General features: G+C 47.6%; 1 protein-coding gene across 3 annotated transcripts in view; it reads left to right on the top strand.

The window, feature by feature from the left end:
- Positions 1-16,853, top strand: part of IRAG2 (inositol 1,4,5-triphosphate receptor associated 2) — a 2,448,326-nt gene that overhangs the window by 2,176,288 nt on the left and 255,185 nt on the right. The window lies entirely within an intron of this gene.

The following is a 16,853-nucleotide window of genomic DNA, read 5'->3' as shown; positions in this document are numbered from 1 at the left end:
GGAATTACTGAGCATTTTCTATGAAATGCTTCATCTAACACACACTGTGCAAACTCGGTTAGTGGTTCCGCTGGCCACCAAGACCTTGAAGAAATATTTATGACCAAATGAAAATAGAATGTAAAAATTACAATGTTCAGGTTAGGTATGTATTCCATTTGTGTGAATGGAAAACCAGGCTGCTCGCTCTAACGTGTTCTTTTTGGATAGCCTCCAAGGAGAACATTTCAAACCGTGATCAATGCAAAGATAAAGTGAGTCTTGCACTGCCCCCAAAAGCATTAGGAACTCTGGACAAACCTGATGTTTCAAGCAGGTGAATTCATGAATCTGGTAACCATGCTCAGAAGCCACAGCTGCTAGTCTAGAATGGAGTATTTGCACATGGGCAAGTATTCCCACCCTTGAGGTTCTAGGCATATGTCGAGGTGAGCAATTCTTATTTGCAATTGTCTGGGCTCTGTGAGAAGAATTATGTAGGTTATAATGAATATTTCATTTAAGGCCTTAGTCAAAGGCAATGCAATCAAATTATTGGTAATAAGGTGACTTGAGGCATGAGTTAAATCTCCTTATTTGCGCAACTGGAATGTCTACAAAGCAGGTCTGCTTATAGCGTGTTTCTATGTTTCTATAGCAGGGAGCTAGTCTACAGAATTTGTCAACACTCGTGTGTCCTACAGCGATAATCATAGATCTTGATAAAGCTGCAATATCTTGGAACTCGCTAACGCTTTTGTTAAATGGAATGCTGTGATTCCAAACCTTTACACAGAAGGGGATTGGATGCAATGTGTTAGAGCCTGACTCAATACTGAGGCTTACATATTCAACAACCATTACTTGCATCTTGTTTGGACTGAACTACGTTTAATTCTGGTCATCTAGTAAGCATGTGCTACAGAAAGAGACAGGGCTCTGGGGACTGTTTTCAGTTGTTTAAAAAACGTGTTGCACAGGAAAAATAGTATGGGACTGGCCCATTGGTGGCCATGTGAACATTATAAATATATATATATATTTCTGAGGCTTGTGGAATCTGCTTAGATCACATGCTGTGCATAGGCTGACATCTAGTGGAATCTGCAGAGTATTACAGTTTGTTTTTCGAAACTCAAAAATGGGCGTCGGATTGTTTTTTTCCGCCATACTGGTCGGAAGCATTCCACGGAGTTCCCTGGCCTTAGCCATACTTTTGCAAAAATATTGTTATATTTCCCCATTTCTCCACCCCAACGTCGAGTCACCGAACTTCCACACTCGACGCCGGCCCAGAGAAAGAATCGACCGTCGAGAGCTGCACGACGGATTTGGGCCTCGGAAGGCCTCTGGCCTCGGCCCGGGCCTTGGAAGGCCTCTGCCCTCGGCCCTGCAAGTAGGGAGAGTGGGGGGTGAACATACTCTACACTCTTTGGTATATAGGTACATTCTTATATATTCCTACACTTATTAGCCCGCTGCCACAAGGTGCGAATGGAGGGTACCCCTTTCCAATTTTTCCCCAAGTGCAACCGCAAGTACCCTTGGGTTGACACACGCCATGTGCAATCTCTGCTTACCAAGGGACCAACCCACGTCAAGAGGCCATGGCAGCGGAGGGCGCCTTCAGCGATGGCAGCGACGCCGTGCTTTTGGACGGCAAGGGCAACGTGGCGTCAAGAGACAGCCAAGCGCAAGTCCCCGACCTCGGAAGGTCGTCCGGCAAGGCGCTATGGGGAAAACCCCTGGCGACACAAGCGCTACCCACAGCACTTCCACAAAACACATGAAGTCCAACCGAGACTCGACGCGCACGTCGAGTACTCGGAAAGAGGCACATAGAGAAGGTCCGAATCGGTTTCCTCTGGGTGTTCTCGATCGAGATGGCCGCATGACTCCAGGCAATCATCCACTTGCCAAGAGTGCCTCGCTTCCCAAGGTAACGGAGGTTCGATCGTCGGAAGACGAAGCCGACCTCTATCCCCAGACCGCACTCCAGGAGTCGGCGTCAGCAGGCCGCGTAACGGCTGTCCCCGAGTCCCAACCTCCATGCTCGAGAGATAGGGACACTACCCCCGAACCTCGGCGCCAGGAGTCGAAAGGCTCTGAAGGGGCGAAAAAACAGGGCAAACACTCTTCCACCCACGGGGAAGGGGGAAAACAGAGGAAGACGTCCCAGCCTCCTCCTACACCTTAAAAACATTCTACTCCACATGCACAGGTGGACAAGTCTCAGTATTCTGTTATCCCAAAGACTGCTGCTCAAACCAGTAGGTCTAGTCAAGATAAAACAGGGAAAGCCCTCCAAGGAAGAGTCATTCCCAGTTCAAGAGAATGGTCTAGTGATGACAGACAGTCATGTCAAGGATGTCATCATTGGCAGATTTCTACGCCAAGAACCCTGAACACTTTCTCTTATACCCCCGACGGGTCAGCACCCTCAGGCTCTTAGGAATCAATACCCCCAAGTAAAAGGTCCCGGGTAGAAGCACCAACACAGTCTTCAGACCCCTTCTGTATACAGCCCTATTCTCAATACCAGGGAGATCCATCCTTTTGTGAGGATCCAGATTTGGGCACGTTGGAAGAACAAACTGGGACGGGCTACTATGGGGATGATGAGGACCAAGAGGACGACCACCCAGAAACCTACAGGGTAGATTCCCCGGTAGATAAAGAACCCCCGGTTACCGACTCCCCTGTCGACAACCAGCCTCCCTTGAATGAAGTTCTGTCCAGAGCGGCAGAACACTTCCACATTGACACCCAAGGTGCTCAAGAAGAGAGGGACTTTGCCGAGGAGTTAGTGGGAGAAAGGAGACCAGTTGCCCAGGCCATCCCTATCCTTAAGTCAATCCAAAGAAGAATAGACCCTTCCCTTGTTAATCCCAATCTCACTAGGGCAGTAAACCCCAGAATTGAGAAGCTTTTCAGGGCAGCCCAATCAGACCCACTGTACATAAGGGGGCATCTGAAACCGGACTCCCTGGTAGTTACAAACACCCGTAAGAGGGCGGGAACACCCTTGTCATCATCCGATGCTCCTCGCGACAAGGAGAGCAAGAAGATTTATGGCTTGGGCAGGAAGGTAGCCTCCACTTCCGCCTACCAGGCAAGGAATGCCAACTCCACCACCCTGCTGGCGAGTTACAACTGCCACCAGTGGGAAGAAGTCGCGGCACTCGTAGATTCCGCCCCAGAACCCTTAAAGAGCCAATTGGCACGAGTTTCGGCGGAGGGAAGAGCCGTGTCCGGTTGCATTTTAAAAGCAACCTTTGATGCCGCAGATAACGCCGGCAGATTGATTGCAGAAAGTACTGTTATCAAAAGGCTTGCTTGGTTGCGGCAATCTAGGTTCAAACCCGAAACCCAAGCATCATTAATAGATAAACCGGTGGAGCCAGATCTATTGTTTGGAAAGGCAGTCGAGGACGCGCTGAAAAATGCCAAGGACGAGTATGAGACACTCAAATCCCTAGGCCAACTAACCAATAAACCCCCAAACCAAAGAGGGAATGGCAATTTTTCATCGCCCACGCGGACAAAATTCCCAGAGAGGATCAAACTATTCCCAGGGGCAGGGTACACCATGGAACAATAACAAACAGCAGTCTACCCAGGGTTATGGCAGGGGTTATAAGAGAGGATGTGGTAAAGGTAGAGGCAGCCCCAGTAGAGGCGGCGGCACTCCTCCACCGAAATAGTGACGCTCCGTTCAGGGTCTCTTGTCACGCATATACAGTAGCGGGACGCATTTCCAACTTCCCCCAAGCTTGGGAAGGGATCACATCAGATGGATGGGTGCTGTCCACAGTGTCCTCATGATACTGTATTGAACTGTTAGAGCATCCCCGAAACCACCCTCCATGACAAAAAATACATTCTTTGGACCACCAGAAGATCCTCCTCGAGGAGATCGTCAATCTTCTAGCAAAGGACGCGATATAACTGTCATGATGCCTACCCCGGACATCCGGATCAAGCCCATCAGCCGGGAGCAGGCATCCAGACATTTACAAAAACCCCAGCAGCCCCAGCTAGGGGCTGTCTGGGTTCAGTCCTGGCGCCGTAGGCACCAGGCTCATAATAAAAATCAGTCCTGGCGCCATAGGCGCCAGGCTCATAGACATTACTTACCTCATGCAGACCATGCTGCAAATAAATCCAAGCCAACGTGAGGCCTGGATTGGGACTATTTTACTACAGGGACTATTTTTTACTCGGGTGTGGTCATGGGGAACTTCTTTCCTGGGACTACTTTGGAGGATATTTAAACCACACCCGAACAGCAGCACATGCTTCGTGTTGTTCTGCATCCAGCAGCGTGACTCTCACCGTGCCTGCAGCCAGCATCCAGTCTTCTGCCACGCCCGCCTCGAATCCGGAGCTCCTAGAATAAAGAGGAAGAAAAGGACAAGGTTAGAAAACAAACTTATTTCAAATTCCTCACCTGATTCCAGATCCATTTCATCTCCCGACCTGGAAGTACATCAGTCCTGCACGCGTCGCTTCGCCAGCTCCAGCACGGCGCCATACTCGCCAGTTCTCACAGCATCTTTCGATCCGGCACTGTCCATCATTTCTTCGCCGTACTCCGGCACCTAGCACAAGAATAACAAGGTGAGCCAAGGGAATCAACAAATACCTCTTACCATCATAGACTTACCTGATTTACCACCGGCGGTGGTATTATCCATATTTTCATATGCCGCATCTGATAGTGTAATAGTTACCGGACAGCGTTGGGTAACACAGACTCTTACCTGAACGCCAGCAACAGCTACGAGACCTTCTTCTCACGAACTCAGTTGCAACTTAAGGAAGGAAGGAAGGGGACAAGAGTGAACATCGGGCACATTGAACTCTTTGAACTTGATACTTACCAATCCCGCCTGGGACTTCAGAGTCAATGCTTACCGGAACTCTCCCAACGCCTTCAAACCAGTGAAGTAACTGGTATCTACGCGCCCCTGCAAGACACGCTGGATGGAGAGCTCATCTTTTACAAACATAAGGTGAGGTTACTAAGGGGATATCGGAGGAGATTAGTGGGGGAGAGCGAGAACAGTTGGGAGGCCATCACTAAAACCCACAGGTGGCTAATCCCTGTCTCCACTTGCAGGAAAATACTTCTTCGGGTCCAGCAGACAAGACTAGGCGGGCCAGTCCAGACAGTCATCTCTGCACTACGCATCACGTTGACGGAGACCGCAGCTGTCCGGGTCCGATCGACACCCCTGTGGGGTCCAGGTGAGCGTAACAAGAACTCGTCCCGGGACACCAGGTAAACAAGGGTATCTATTCAATTTACTTCCTTGTGCCAAAAAAAGATTTGACAATGCGCCCAGTATTGGACTTACGGCCTGCAAACAAGTATGTCAAGCCCCAGAAATTTCGCATGACTACTCTCCAAGAGGTAATCCCCCTCCTAAAAAAGGGGGATTACATGGCAACATTGGACATGAAAGATGCCTATTTTCATATTTCCATGCTCCCATCGCACAGAAAGTACTTGCGCTTCAAGGTGGACAGTCGGCACTACCAGTTCAAAGTACTGTCCTTCGGGATAGCTTTGGCTCCAAGGGTATTCACCAAGGTACTGGCGGTGGCGGCAGCACACCTAAGCAGGGAGGCAATCCCGGTGTACCCTTACCTCGACGACTGGTTCATAACGGGGGAGACCCCAGTAATTTGCAGAACAAACATTCAAAGAACGATCGAACTCCTCTTCGAATTAGGTTTCTCAATAAACGAGAAAAAGTTAAGTCTGGTGCCAAGCACCTCCAATCAGTTCCTAGGAGCTATCCTAGACACACAAGAGGGGTTAACCTTTCCATCAGAGGAAAGAATTCGGAATATAATGCTGCGAATTCCGCAATATCGGACCGGTCGCCAGGTAACGGTACGCAAAGCAATGCGTTTGCTGGGCATGATGGCATCATGTATTTACCTGGTCCCCCACGCGCGCCTGTGCATGCGTCCCATGCAGGAATGGTTGGCGAAACAGTGGTCTCAGGTAAGTGGTCAGTGGGACAATGTAGTGGTCGTTTCGCCAACACTTGTACAAAGCCTTCACTGGTGGACAAGAGGAAATCTGTCCAAGGGGAAACCCTTTTACGATCCCGAATTACAGGCGGTAGTCACAAACGATGCATGCCTGATAGGGTGCGGAGCTCACCATCTCCACCACACAGCTCAGGGTCTATGGTCTCACTCAGTGGCCAAGAATCATATCAACCTGCTAGAGCTTCTGGCAGTATTCAGAGCGCTTCAAGCGTTCAAGCCCTACCTGTTGAATCTATCAGTGCAGATCCGAACGGACAGCACTACAGCCATGTTTTACCTGAACAAGCAAGGAGGGACTTGTTCGCCAAATCTGTCCAAGCTTGCCCAGAACATTTGGATATGGGCACTCAAATGGAACATCTTCCTGTCATCTCAACATGTTCCAGAGGATCTCAATTCTCTGGTGGATGCTTTGAGCAGGGATCCCCTCCCAGAGGAACACGAATGGTGTCTACACAGAGAAATCGTAGAAGATATCTTCTCTCAGTGGGGTTTCCCCACTATAGACCTATTCGCCACAAGCGAAAACAAGACAGTGCCAAGGATTTGCATCCAGGTTCCCCCAGCCAGACTCCCAGGGGAACGCCCTGTGGATGAACTGGTCAGGGTTGTTTGCGGACGCTTTCCCACCAACACCTCATCAGGAAGGTGGTCAACAAGATGAAAAGAGAATCGATGACGCTCGTCCTAGTTGCCCCCATGTGGGCGAGACTACTGTGGTTCCCACACTTACGCAGACTAGCGGTGTGCGACCCCATCAAACTCCCGGGCTGGTACAACCCACTGTCCCAGCACCAAGGTCAAACAGTGCATCCTCAACCCAACTCAATGAACCTGGCAGCATGGCTCCTGAGGTCATAGAGTTCGGACATCTCAAATTACCACAAAGATGTATGGACATCCTAAAAGAATCTAGGAAACCAAACACGAGGCACTGCTACTTTGACAAATGGAAAAGATGCGTTATCTGGTGCCAGAATAAGCAAATCAACCCGGTTGATTGCACTTATTCCACAATTGTCACATACATGCTCCACCTGCTGGATGCAGGACTGGTATTTAACTCACTGAAGGTACACCTGGCAGCGCTGTCAGCATACACCACCTCCCATAACAAAGTGCTGTGGTGGAAGATACCAGTGGTTAAAGCTTTCATGGAAGGAGTAAAGAGACTTCACCTCCTATTTCAAACCCACCACCAGGATGGGACCTTAACATGGTGCTATCTAAACTCACGGGCCCCCCATTCGAGCCCATGCATAAAAGCAGTCTCAAACACCTGACTTATAAGACGGCCTTCTTAGTAGCAATTACATCTATAAGAAGGGTCAGTGAAATTCAGGCTCCGTCAGTGCAGGATCCATTCTTTACAGTTCATAAAGATAAACTGGTTTTACGTACACCCCCTAGGTTCTCACCTAAGTTTATTTCTAAATTCCACGTGAACCAGTTAATCGAGCTTCCGGCTTTCTTCCAAGACCCACAAAGCTCGGCTGAGGTGAAACTACACACCCTACATGAGCGTAGGGCGGTCCTCTACTATGTAAACTAGACCAGACCGCTAAAGAAAACAGACCATCTGTTTGTCTCCGTAGCTACAGGTAGAGAGAGAGAGGGAGATTGCGTCTCTAAAGGTGCCATCTCTAAGTGGATTGTTAACTGTATCCAGCTGTGTTACTCCCTTTCTGAAAAAACTCTGCCTTTCACGCCAAGAGCCCACTCCACAAGAGGCATTGGGGCCACTCTGGCTTTCATTGCAAATGTACCCCTTGACACCATTTGCAAAGCAGCTACTTGGAGCTCTATTCACACTTTTACTCAGCACTACTTCATTGACACGCATTCCAAGACAGATACTCAAGTGGGACAAGCGGTTCTAAGACATTTATTTGCTCATGACCCTTCACATCCCACCTCCTTCTTCTAACACTGCTCGCTAATCTATGCACAGCATGCGATCTAAGCAGATTCCACAAGCCTCAGAAGGGATACATTACTCACTGTAATTGTATTTCTGATGCTTGTATATGCTTAGATTCACATGCGACCCACCCTTCCTCCCCTCTGAGAGAAGGCGCATGGATGCTTGTAGTCTTCTCTTTCCATCTATCTGCTTGGATTATCTGTACTCAGGCTACTCCTCATGCTACCTCATGTCAGAAAAAATACAATCTGAGGGTCCTAGACACGTGAGGGATCATGGGTACAGTGCACGTCACACTAGGGGTAGTATTACTGGCACGCCCTGTGTCGATGCCCATTTTTGAAACATTCTTGTATTCCACAATGTATGCATATCCGTGAATGCTACCCCTAACACTAATGGCGTAGCAGAAAGTGGTTATACTGGATGTGACGACAACTGAAATGAAAGCACAGGGGGCCAGTGGGCAGGCTACTGCCCTTCCAACAATTACGTATCCTACTGTCACGTACAGCATTGCCCACAAATGCTACGGGCAACAAGAGGGGCACACCTGTAGGGCAGCAGAGCTCTAAAACAACCTTAGTAAACCATGTGCAACACTACAGACCCTTAGCCGGCAAAGGGCATTCTATTGTGCATGTACTGGAACGTGCCACTGTACAGAGGGAAGGTACTTCGAAGTGCGTGGGAACGGTGCTTACAGGAGCATTACAATGACTAGTGCCTATGTACGTGAGGGCCACCCAATAATTCTGTCTCCTGGCATGTCCCCTATAGTATCCAGGTAGGTGCTGCCCCTTCTGTACCTGACCTTTGCTGTCATTCCTTCTGTGGCGTGTGTGAGAACAGCATGATAAATGAACTGGGAAAGCAATAAAAGGTCAATAAAGAAATCGCCTTTCACAGATCAACAACAGAATTGCCAATGCACACATGCACGGCTAGATGGGTGGCAGTGTGGGAAACACGGTAGTGGAATCGTTTAGAAGGGGGGTCGCTGTGCAAATAGGTGTTTACATGTTGCACAGTGTTTTCAAGAGTCACAGCGCAAAACACAAACTACAAATAAGTATGAATACTTTCAAGAAGGCCACCAAACCAATGTAGAGGCAGTGTACAAAAATTGTGATGGCTGGCATACTAAGATGAACGTTATAGCTGATGAAAAGTATTCGTTCTGTGAAATCTCATATTCCCAGGGGCAAAGTATGTCATTGGAACATGTCAAAGAAAGGCAGAAATACACTTGTTTGCAATGTACCACAATGTCTGCATTCACGGACCAAATAGAAAATGGCGCTCCCACATCGGTGACTGCATAATGCGGTAGAAACGTATTCAAAAGATCGGAAACAAACGCATGAACTGGGCAACTGCATCCTTCATCGCAAACGGCACTGAAACTCATGTAACACGCTGTGCAATTTTCCCTGCACAATCAACAACAATAATATTGGCATGATTGCTTGCCACCAAAGTGTCACACAGAGAAACCAAAATCAGGCACTTCATTATAGCTACTCCATAGCACTATAGCTACTCCATAGCACTACACATTCACATCATTGATTGAAAAATTAGTAGTCACTGCACAGTGTTTTCCATTCACTTTCAGTCAATGTTTGTTGGAATCGCCTAAAACCCGCACTCTGTGCCTCGTGAAACGCACACACAAACAGCCATAGCCGCACCCTCTGTTTTTCTGTCCACAAATACACTGTGTAGCACAGTCTGTCCATACACACCACACCCACAAACTTTGTTACCCAATCCTGTAGTGTCTGCAGGCCCATTTCTATGAACGTCATCTGCAAAAGGGGTGTATGTAACAGGTGCCACCCTGCAACTATCGCAATATTCGCTGACTTTTCGTGCTGGGCACACGCGGGAGTGGGGGAATAACTTTGAACCAGGGGAGCGGACTTCGTTAGTTGTGCTGGCTCTGAAAAGAAACTTTGGGGTCCTTGTGTTTTAAAAAAAAAAAAAAAACTTTTTAAAGGTGCTTCCCTAGAAACACTGTTTTTGCTGTTTTCATACGTAAATGTGTGTTTTCAACTTTAGCTCACATTCTTATATTAGGCTCTTCAGTGCAGTGTGTAGATTGCGAAACAACACTTCATTCCCACTCTACGACAGATTCATGCCATTTGTCGTGAAAAGGTGTATGTATCACAAACCAATGTTCTCATTCTCACAGTAGAACATCTCAGCAGCACTTAAGAAGTCACACATGCTGTAGCCTTACTTGTCTGTTGACATTTGTTTAGTGCATATGGTTATGTTTTAGGTTAGTCCTAGTTAAATATTGTAGCATTTAGAGTTATGTTTGGTAATTCTATTATAATAATTTTTAAGTTATTGTGTAGTTTTTAACTCATTGACCTAAGATGTAGATACCGTTGTTTTTGTTGTACCTTGTTGAAAATAAGAAATAGAGTTTAAAAAAAGGTCACAAATGCTTCTGTTGAAGAGACCCCTTCTGCCCTCTAGATGGCGACATGAATCATTGGAATACTTCCACACTATTCGCGGGTGTATACATGAGAAAAGCACCTTGGCAGTAGGAAAAAAGCACTGCACTGCTTTCATCATTGTCTTCAGTTGATGGAACACACAGGAACAAGGCATGTAACCCATAAAGAAGGCTCTAATGTGCATGATCACTACATGTACAGTTGACGAAGGGGCCACGCGTCGACATTCTAGAAGCAGTCAGCCGAAACTGCACAATTCGACACTACTCCACAAAGCGTCCACTCCCTCCAAACTGAAATTGCCAGACATGTCTTCTTGGAAGGCATACACGCAGAGATCTTCCCCAAAGTCATCACCCACGACGAAAACTGTATGTTTTGCCATGTTTGCCAACCGCAGTACACAAAATAATGTGGAAAGTGAATGCCTCCCTTTCATGTGACGCGCACCCAAAGCACCCAATTGGCCAAAGGCCATAGTCCATTTCTGTTGGCATGCTCACAAACGCAGAATGTAGCACGTGCCTTTCTCCAAGTACCTCCAGAGCCACGCACCAGTAAAGCCGGAGGAGTCGTCCTTCCTATTGGCGCACTTTACTCTTATGCACACCCTGAGCAGCACATTATGGGACAATCACTACAGTCCCATTTCCATAGGCGAGCATGGTGAGGAGCGTCGAATGTGGCACGTGCAGATCCCCAAGTACATCGAGAGCCGGTCCCCAGTGCAGCAGGAGTCCCTCTTCCAATTTCCGCACATCCTAAGCAACTCACTGGACAATCCCCACAGTTCCATTTTCGTGGCCGCCACCTGCAGAATCCCTGCATGTGACTTTCGTGCTGCGTGCAGCCGTGGGGGAATAACATGCAACCAGGCAGGCGGAGTTCGTAGAAAGGGGCGACTCTTAAGAGTCTGTTTTTTTGTGTAGTTCCTTCTACAAAAACACCCTTTTTGTCTGTTTTTAGTAGCTTTTGTGTTTTCTTCTACGCACATAAGTTCAGTAAACTCTTCACCGCATCCTGTAGACGAGCAAACAAAACTGCATTGCCAATGGATGACAACACAATGCAATTTTCTTGGAAAAACTCTGCATTTCCACAAGTAAGAAGGCCATTGTTGCAGAAGAACATTCCACGAGGGGACAAAAAAGTGTACATGCTTCTGTTGATGAGACGCCTTCCTTCGTCTGGCTCACAATAACATCCATGAGCAGTATGCCATACTCTTTGCGGTATTACAGATGAGAAAAGAACCTTGGCGGTGGGAAAAAGCTTCCTCACGACATCCAGAAACCTCCTCACCGAACAAATGTAAGCAAGGCAGGTAACCCATATGCATGCCATTACGAGAACATCTACTACCGGAAAGTTGGCGAGGTCTTTGCAAAGTGCATGCATATCGATGAAATGGCACTCATACACAGCGTTCCACAATGCATCCACTCTTTCCAAACCAAAATTGCAGTCAGTTTCTTTGCAGGGCATAGTTGTGCAGATTTATTACAAAGGGAGCACCTACAGTCAACATAATGTTTTGCCATGTCAGCCACCCTCAGTACGCAGAGTATAATGTTCAACCGTTTCACCTCCCCTTCCTGTTAACCACACCTACACAACCTGATCGGCTAATCCCCACACTGACATGGATATTGGGTAAGGTGGTGTTAAGGGCAGATTTTGGCACGTGCGCCTCACCAAAGTAGTGCATGGCACGCATCCCTGTAAAATTGTCTTCTTCCCTTTGCACTATCTTTTCTGCAGTTCTACCTCATTAGGTTACTGGCAAACAGGCACACACGCATCCACCAATCGCATTAAAGTCGCCATCATTGAACACTGTCACTGCTGTACAACACTTGAAATGTATCGTTACACATTTACAGTACAAATGTCGTGCCATTCCAAAGCACGTCCACCACAAAGTTCAATGAAAGTATGCACGATTTCTCCATCCGCATAGCCACCCAGGATGTGGCACATGCCATCCTGAAAGTACTGCGTAATCCACTACGTTTTCGTGATAGTGAGGGTTGTGTGTTGGGTGCTAAACAATATGAAACTGGGCAGGGGATTCAGTCTTCCAGCGTATATGTATAAAGTGGTTTATTTTGTTTTTTTACATGTGCGTGGGCAATTATTTTTTTCTCTTTATATGCGTTTGCATGTCCTCACATTTTTACAACATTCTGTTAAATGCTTCTTGCACAGTGTGAAAGAAAACGGCATTGCCAATGGTGCTCAAATGCCATTTCTACAGAACCACTGCATATTTTGCGACCTCATGATCTCATAGTGGGTGGAGAACATGGAAGCAGTCTGCATGATCTGTCTCCTATTTCTGTTTATAACGCACCTTCCGACTGCTGGCTGGCGACAAATTACACTGCTCTTGATGTCATGCATGAGAAAACCACCTTGGCAGTAGGAAAAATATGCATCATTGCGGTCAGCAACCTCATCAGTAGACTGATTAATAGTCCACAGGACATGTAACCCAAATGTGCACTTGCATAATGAACCGCGACACAGTCCACGCTCGTGACGGACGCCACATATCTGCAAAAGCGAACCATCCCACCGAAACTGCAGTCACTCTGGCAGGCCCAGAAAGTGTCCAATCCTTCCAACCCGAAATTACCAGCAACGCCTCTTTGCACGCAACACCTGTGCAGATGACGCACAAAGGTATCACAGACGATAAGCAGTGAGTGTCTCTCCATGTCGACCACCCTCACGACACAGTATTGTGATGAAATGGTACCGCCCCTTCCTATGACCACGCCCTAAACACCTACATTGCCTATTTCCCACAATTCCATTTCCATTTCCACCCTGCTCATAATGGGTGGATGTACACATGCGCTTTCCCATCTACAGTGAGGGCCACTGCCCAGTAAAGCTCTGACAATACTTCTTCCCTTTGCACAGTCACTTTTTGCAGCACTCCCCCAATTGGGTGTTGTCACATTTCAAAACACGCATCTACTAATCACATACAAAACCTCTGCATTGCACACTGTCATTTCTATACACCACTCAATATTTACTGTTAAACACTCTCGATACATGTTCCGTTTGATTGCAAAGCCTCTCCACCAGAAATTTCTGCTAAAGAAGGCACTATTGCCGCATCCACAAACATCCTAACATGCCCCCAGCACACCTTTAGCTATGCACACAACATTACAACCCTTTCCACACACACCACAACACTACACATCCAAGCAAGCGACCATGTGGGCACCTAACATTATGCACAAAAGTTACATACTTGGCAGCAGTTCTACCCATCTCCCCCAAACCATAAAACACCCATTCACGAAAATGTGTGACACTTAGCAGAAACCACAAACATAGCGCAGCCTGCACCCCCCCTACGCACTACCATTCACACGCTATTGTCACTGCCAACCTATGCACACCACCTTCACAACATTGGGCCTACCTCAATAAATCTGCACACAGCATAGCAATCAACCACATATAAGCTGCCCTTCAACCATACCCACTTCCATACTCGTATGCACTGCACCCTGTGGCCAAACTACCCATCTTCTCACTGCACCATCTCCTGCCGCACACCAAATACTGTAGCATGTTCCAACAATCACCACAACCATAGAATGCACAATACATGCTTTGCAACTCATTTGTGCTGCTGTAGCACGTCAACCATGTGCTCCACGCGCATTCTCCGAATATCACCACCCTGTGCCACTGCCAAACCTGCAATGCTCCAGTGGGTCTGCTCCTTGCACACATTCCCCCCACCGTAATTAAACAATACATTTCAGCATATCACCAACTACCACCATACACATATGCACCGCTGGCACCAGCCCTCCTAACCAACCTCGACACCGCAATGGATGTACACATCATTACATACAACTGTTACCATACTGTATAAACATTACACTGTCTCCGGCACCCCATCACCCTTTCATTCACATACTATTGTCTTACCCACTTCCACTAAGAAAGGATTGTTTCACTGGCAACGTAAACACCATATTTACAACATTGCCCATACTGCAAGCATTGTGCACACAGCACACTATCCAAGCGCATATAGGCTGCCCTTCAAACATACCCTGGAACATACTGACAGTATACAAGCATTGCACCCATTGCCCACACAGCATGAATTTTCACTGCAGCATCTCCAACCACAGGGCACCGTCATGGAGCTATGCAGTAACAAATTGCAACAGTTACCATAATGTACAAACAAGACACTCTCTCCTGTGCACTTTCACATACTATGGACATACCCACTACCATTCACAAAGTATTCTGCCACTGCCCACCTACCCATAATCTGTTTGCAACAGTGGCCTATAACGGCTTAAATGTTTTCCACACCCATTCCTTACATGTCACCACCCTCTAAATCATGCACATTGAAAAATGCCTTACTGCTGTGCGTGTCCTCAAGGCCTAGGCTATTGAATGCATGGCCTATGGCCTTCGGCCATGTGTCCAATAGTCTAGGCCTTGAACACACTCACGGCAACGTAATGCCACCATGCATGTCTCCATATCAGCAACTGCGACAATCCACATAGACACCACTGCCACCAACACTCCTACCCAACCTGTGCACCGCCATGGCGCTACGCAGCAACAAATGGCAACAGTTAGCATAATGGCCATGTGGGCAGCTACCATTTTGCACAAACGTGCCACATGTAGGTAGCAGCACTTCACCCCAACTCCCCACACCATAAAACACCCATTCACGGAAATAGGTCGCACTTAACCAGAATGCACAGACATACCACATCCTCCACCACTTCTACTCACAGCCAGTCACAAAGTATTGTCACTAACCACAACATTTTCACAACATTCGGCCTACTTCAACAATTCTGCACACAGCATAGGCCTTGATCACACCTACAGCAACATAATGCCACCCTGCATTTCACCAACTACGACCATCAACATGCACACCTGCCACCAGTAGTCCTACCCAACCTGCGCACCACTATGCAGATATGCAGCAACAAATTGCAACAGTTAACACAATGTCGAAAGAAAACACACTCTCCTGCACCCCTATTCACTTTCATTCACATACTATAGGCGTACCCACTCCCATTCACAAAGTACTGTGACCCACCGCACCTTCATTCACCCATGCATGCCTCCATGTGCCCAACTACCGCATGCCATCTGCAGCGCACCGCCACCCGCGCTCCCACCCAACCTATGTCATGTGCAATTCATTCCCCATCTGCAAATGGCCTGCCACCACTCAACACGAAAAGAGTTCACTGCAAACAGGTTGCGGCAGAAGCTACGGGACCATTGAGACAGATGCCTCCAATCACCAGAGAAAATACTAGCCTACATATGTCACATATAAACCACTTCCCTCTCCCCCAGCCATTCCCTCCCTTATTGCCAACAACACAATGCGTACGGTACATTTTCCAGACCCTTCCGCCGTTGCACTATCCTCCGATACACCATGGCAGCTTTCCCAAAAAATGATGACTAACAGCCAACCACCGGCTGCGTCGAAACGTCTGACACCACGCCGTACTGCGATCCATTGACACTTCTGTCTGCAGAGCGAACATGTAAATTGGTCTGCAGAGCGGACCCAGATATCACTAATTTTTGGGGACGTACATTTCAATGTTTTGCAAAAAATGTACTGGTCCGATTTCCACCGAACACACAAAAGCATGCTTTCTGGTCCAAGCCCTGCTCCTGGTGCACATTTGGTCAAAATCTGTCCAACTGTTCAACCTGTAGCCGTGCGCAAAGTTTTTCCCCATTCAGTCTATGGGGGAAAAAAATGTGCCCCCTCCCTTATAACTTTTCCCCCTACACGAAACCTCACCCAACTTGGCGAGAAAATTCAGAGCCACCCATACACTTTCTTTGCAAAGTTTGTTGAGGATTCGTTCAGGGGGAGCGAAGTTATAAGGCACCGAAAAAGTGTTCTCCCTATGAGTTTAGCAACTTAACCATAACTACACGTCCGCTACCATGGGCCGTGTAAAATACATATTTCGAAGGGATTATGTCCTCCGACGTATTCCTTATCTTTGATGTTATCCATTCCAGCTTGCTGGCCTTGGACATTTTTTCTGTAGAGGGCGCTGCGCGTAGACATCCCTCGAGTTGGTGTCCCTGGACAGCCTCTGTATCGGCACTGACGTCATTGTGCGTATAAATAGACACGCGCAGCGTCCGTTGCTCAGTTCCGTTTTTCCGCGCTTCGTGGGCCTCGGAAACGTGTCGTTCAGTTCTTTTCTTAAGGAAGATTCTGCTTATTCAAAGATATCATCTAAATTCGATGGCTTCTTCATCCGAACCATCGACCCCACGGTCCGGTTTCAAAAAGTGTTGTGACAGTGGGAAGAAAATGTCGTTGACGATCCTCACAGGAT

This window comes from Ambystoma mexicanum, chromosome 12 (genome assembly GCF_040938575.1).
Source record: "Ambystoma mexicanum isolate Mex_15411 chromosome 12, UKY_AmexF1_1, whole genome shotgun sequence".
NCBI lineage: Eukaryota > Metazoa > Chordata > Amphibia > Caudata > Ambystomatidae > Ambystoma > Ambystoma mexicanum.
Note: the sequence above shows the minus strand (reverse complement) of the source record. Positions and strands in the feature narration are given on the sequence as shown.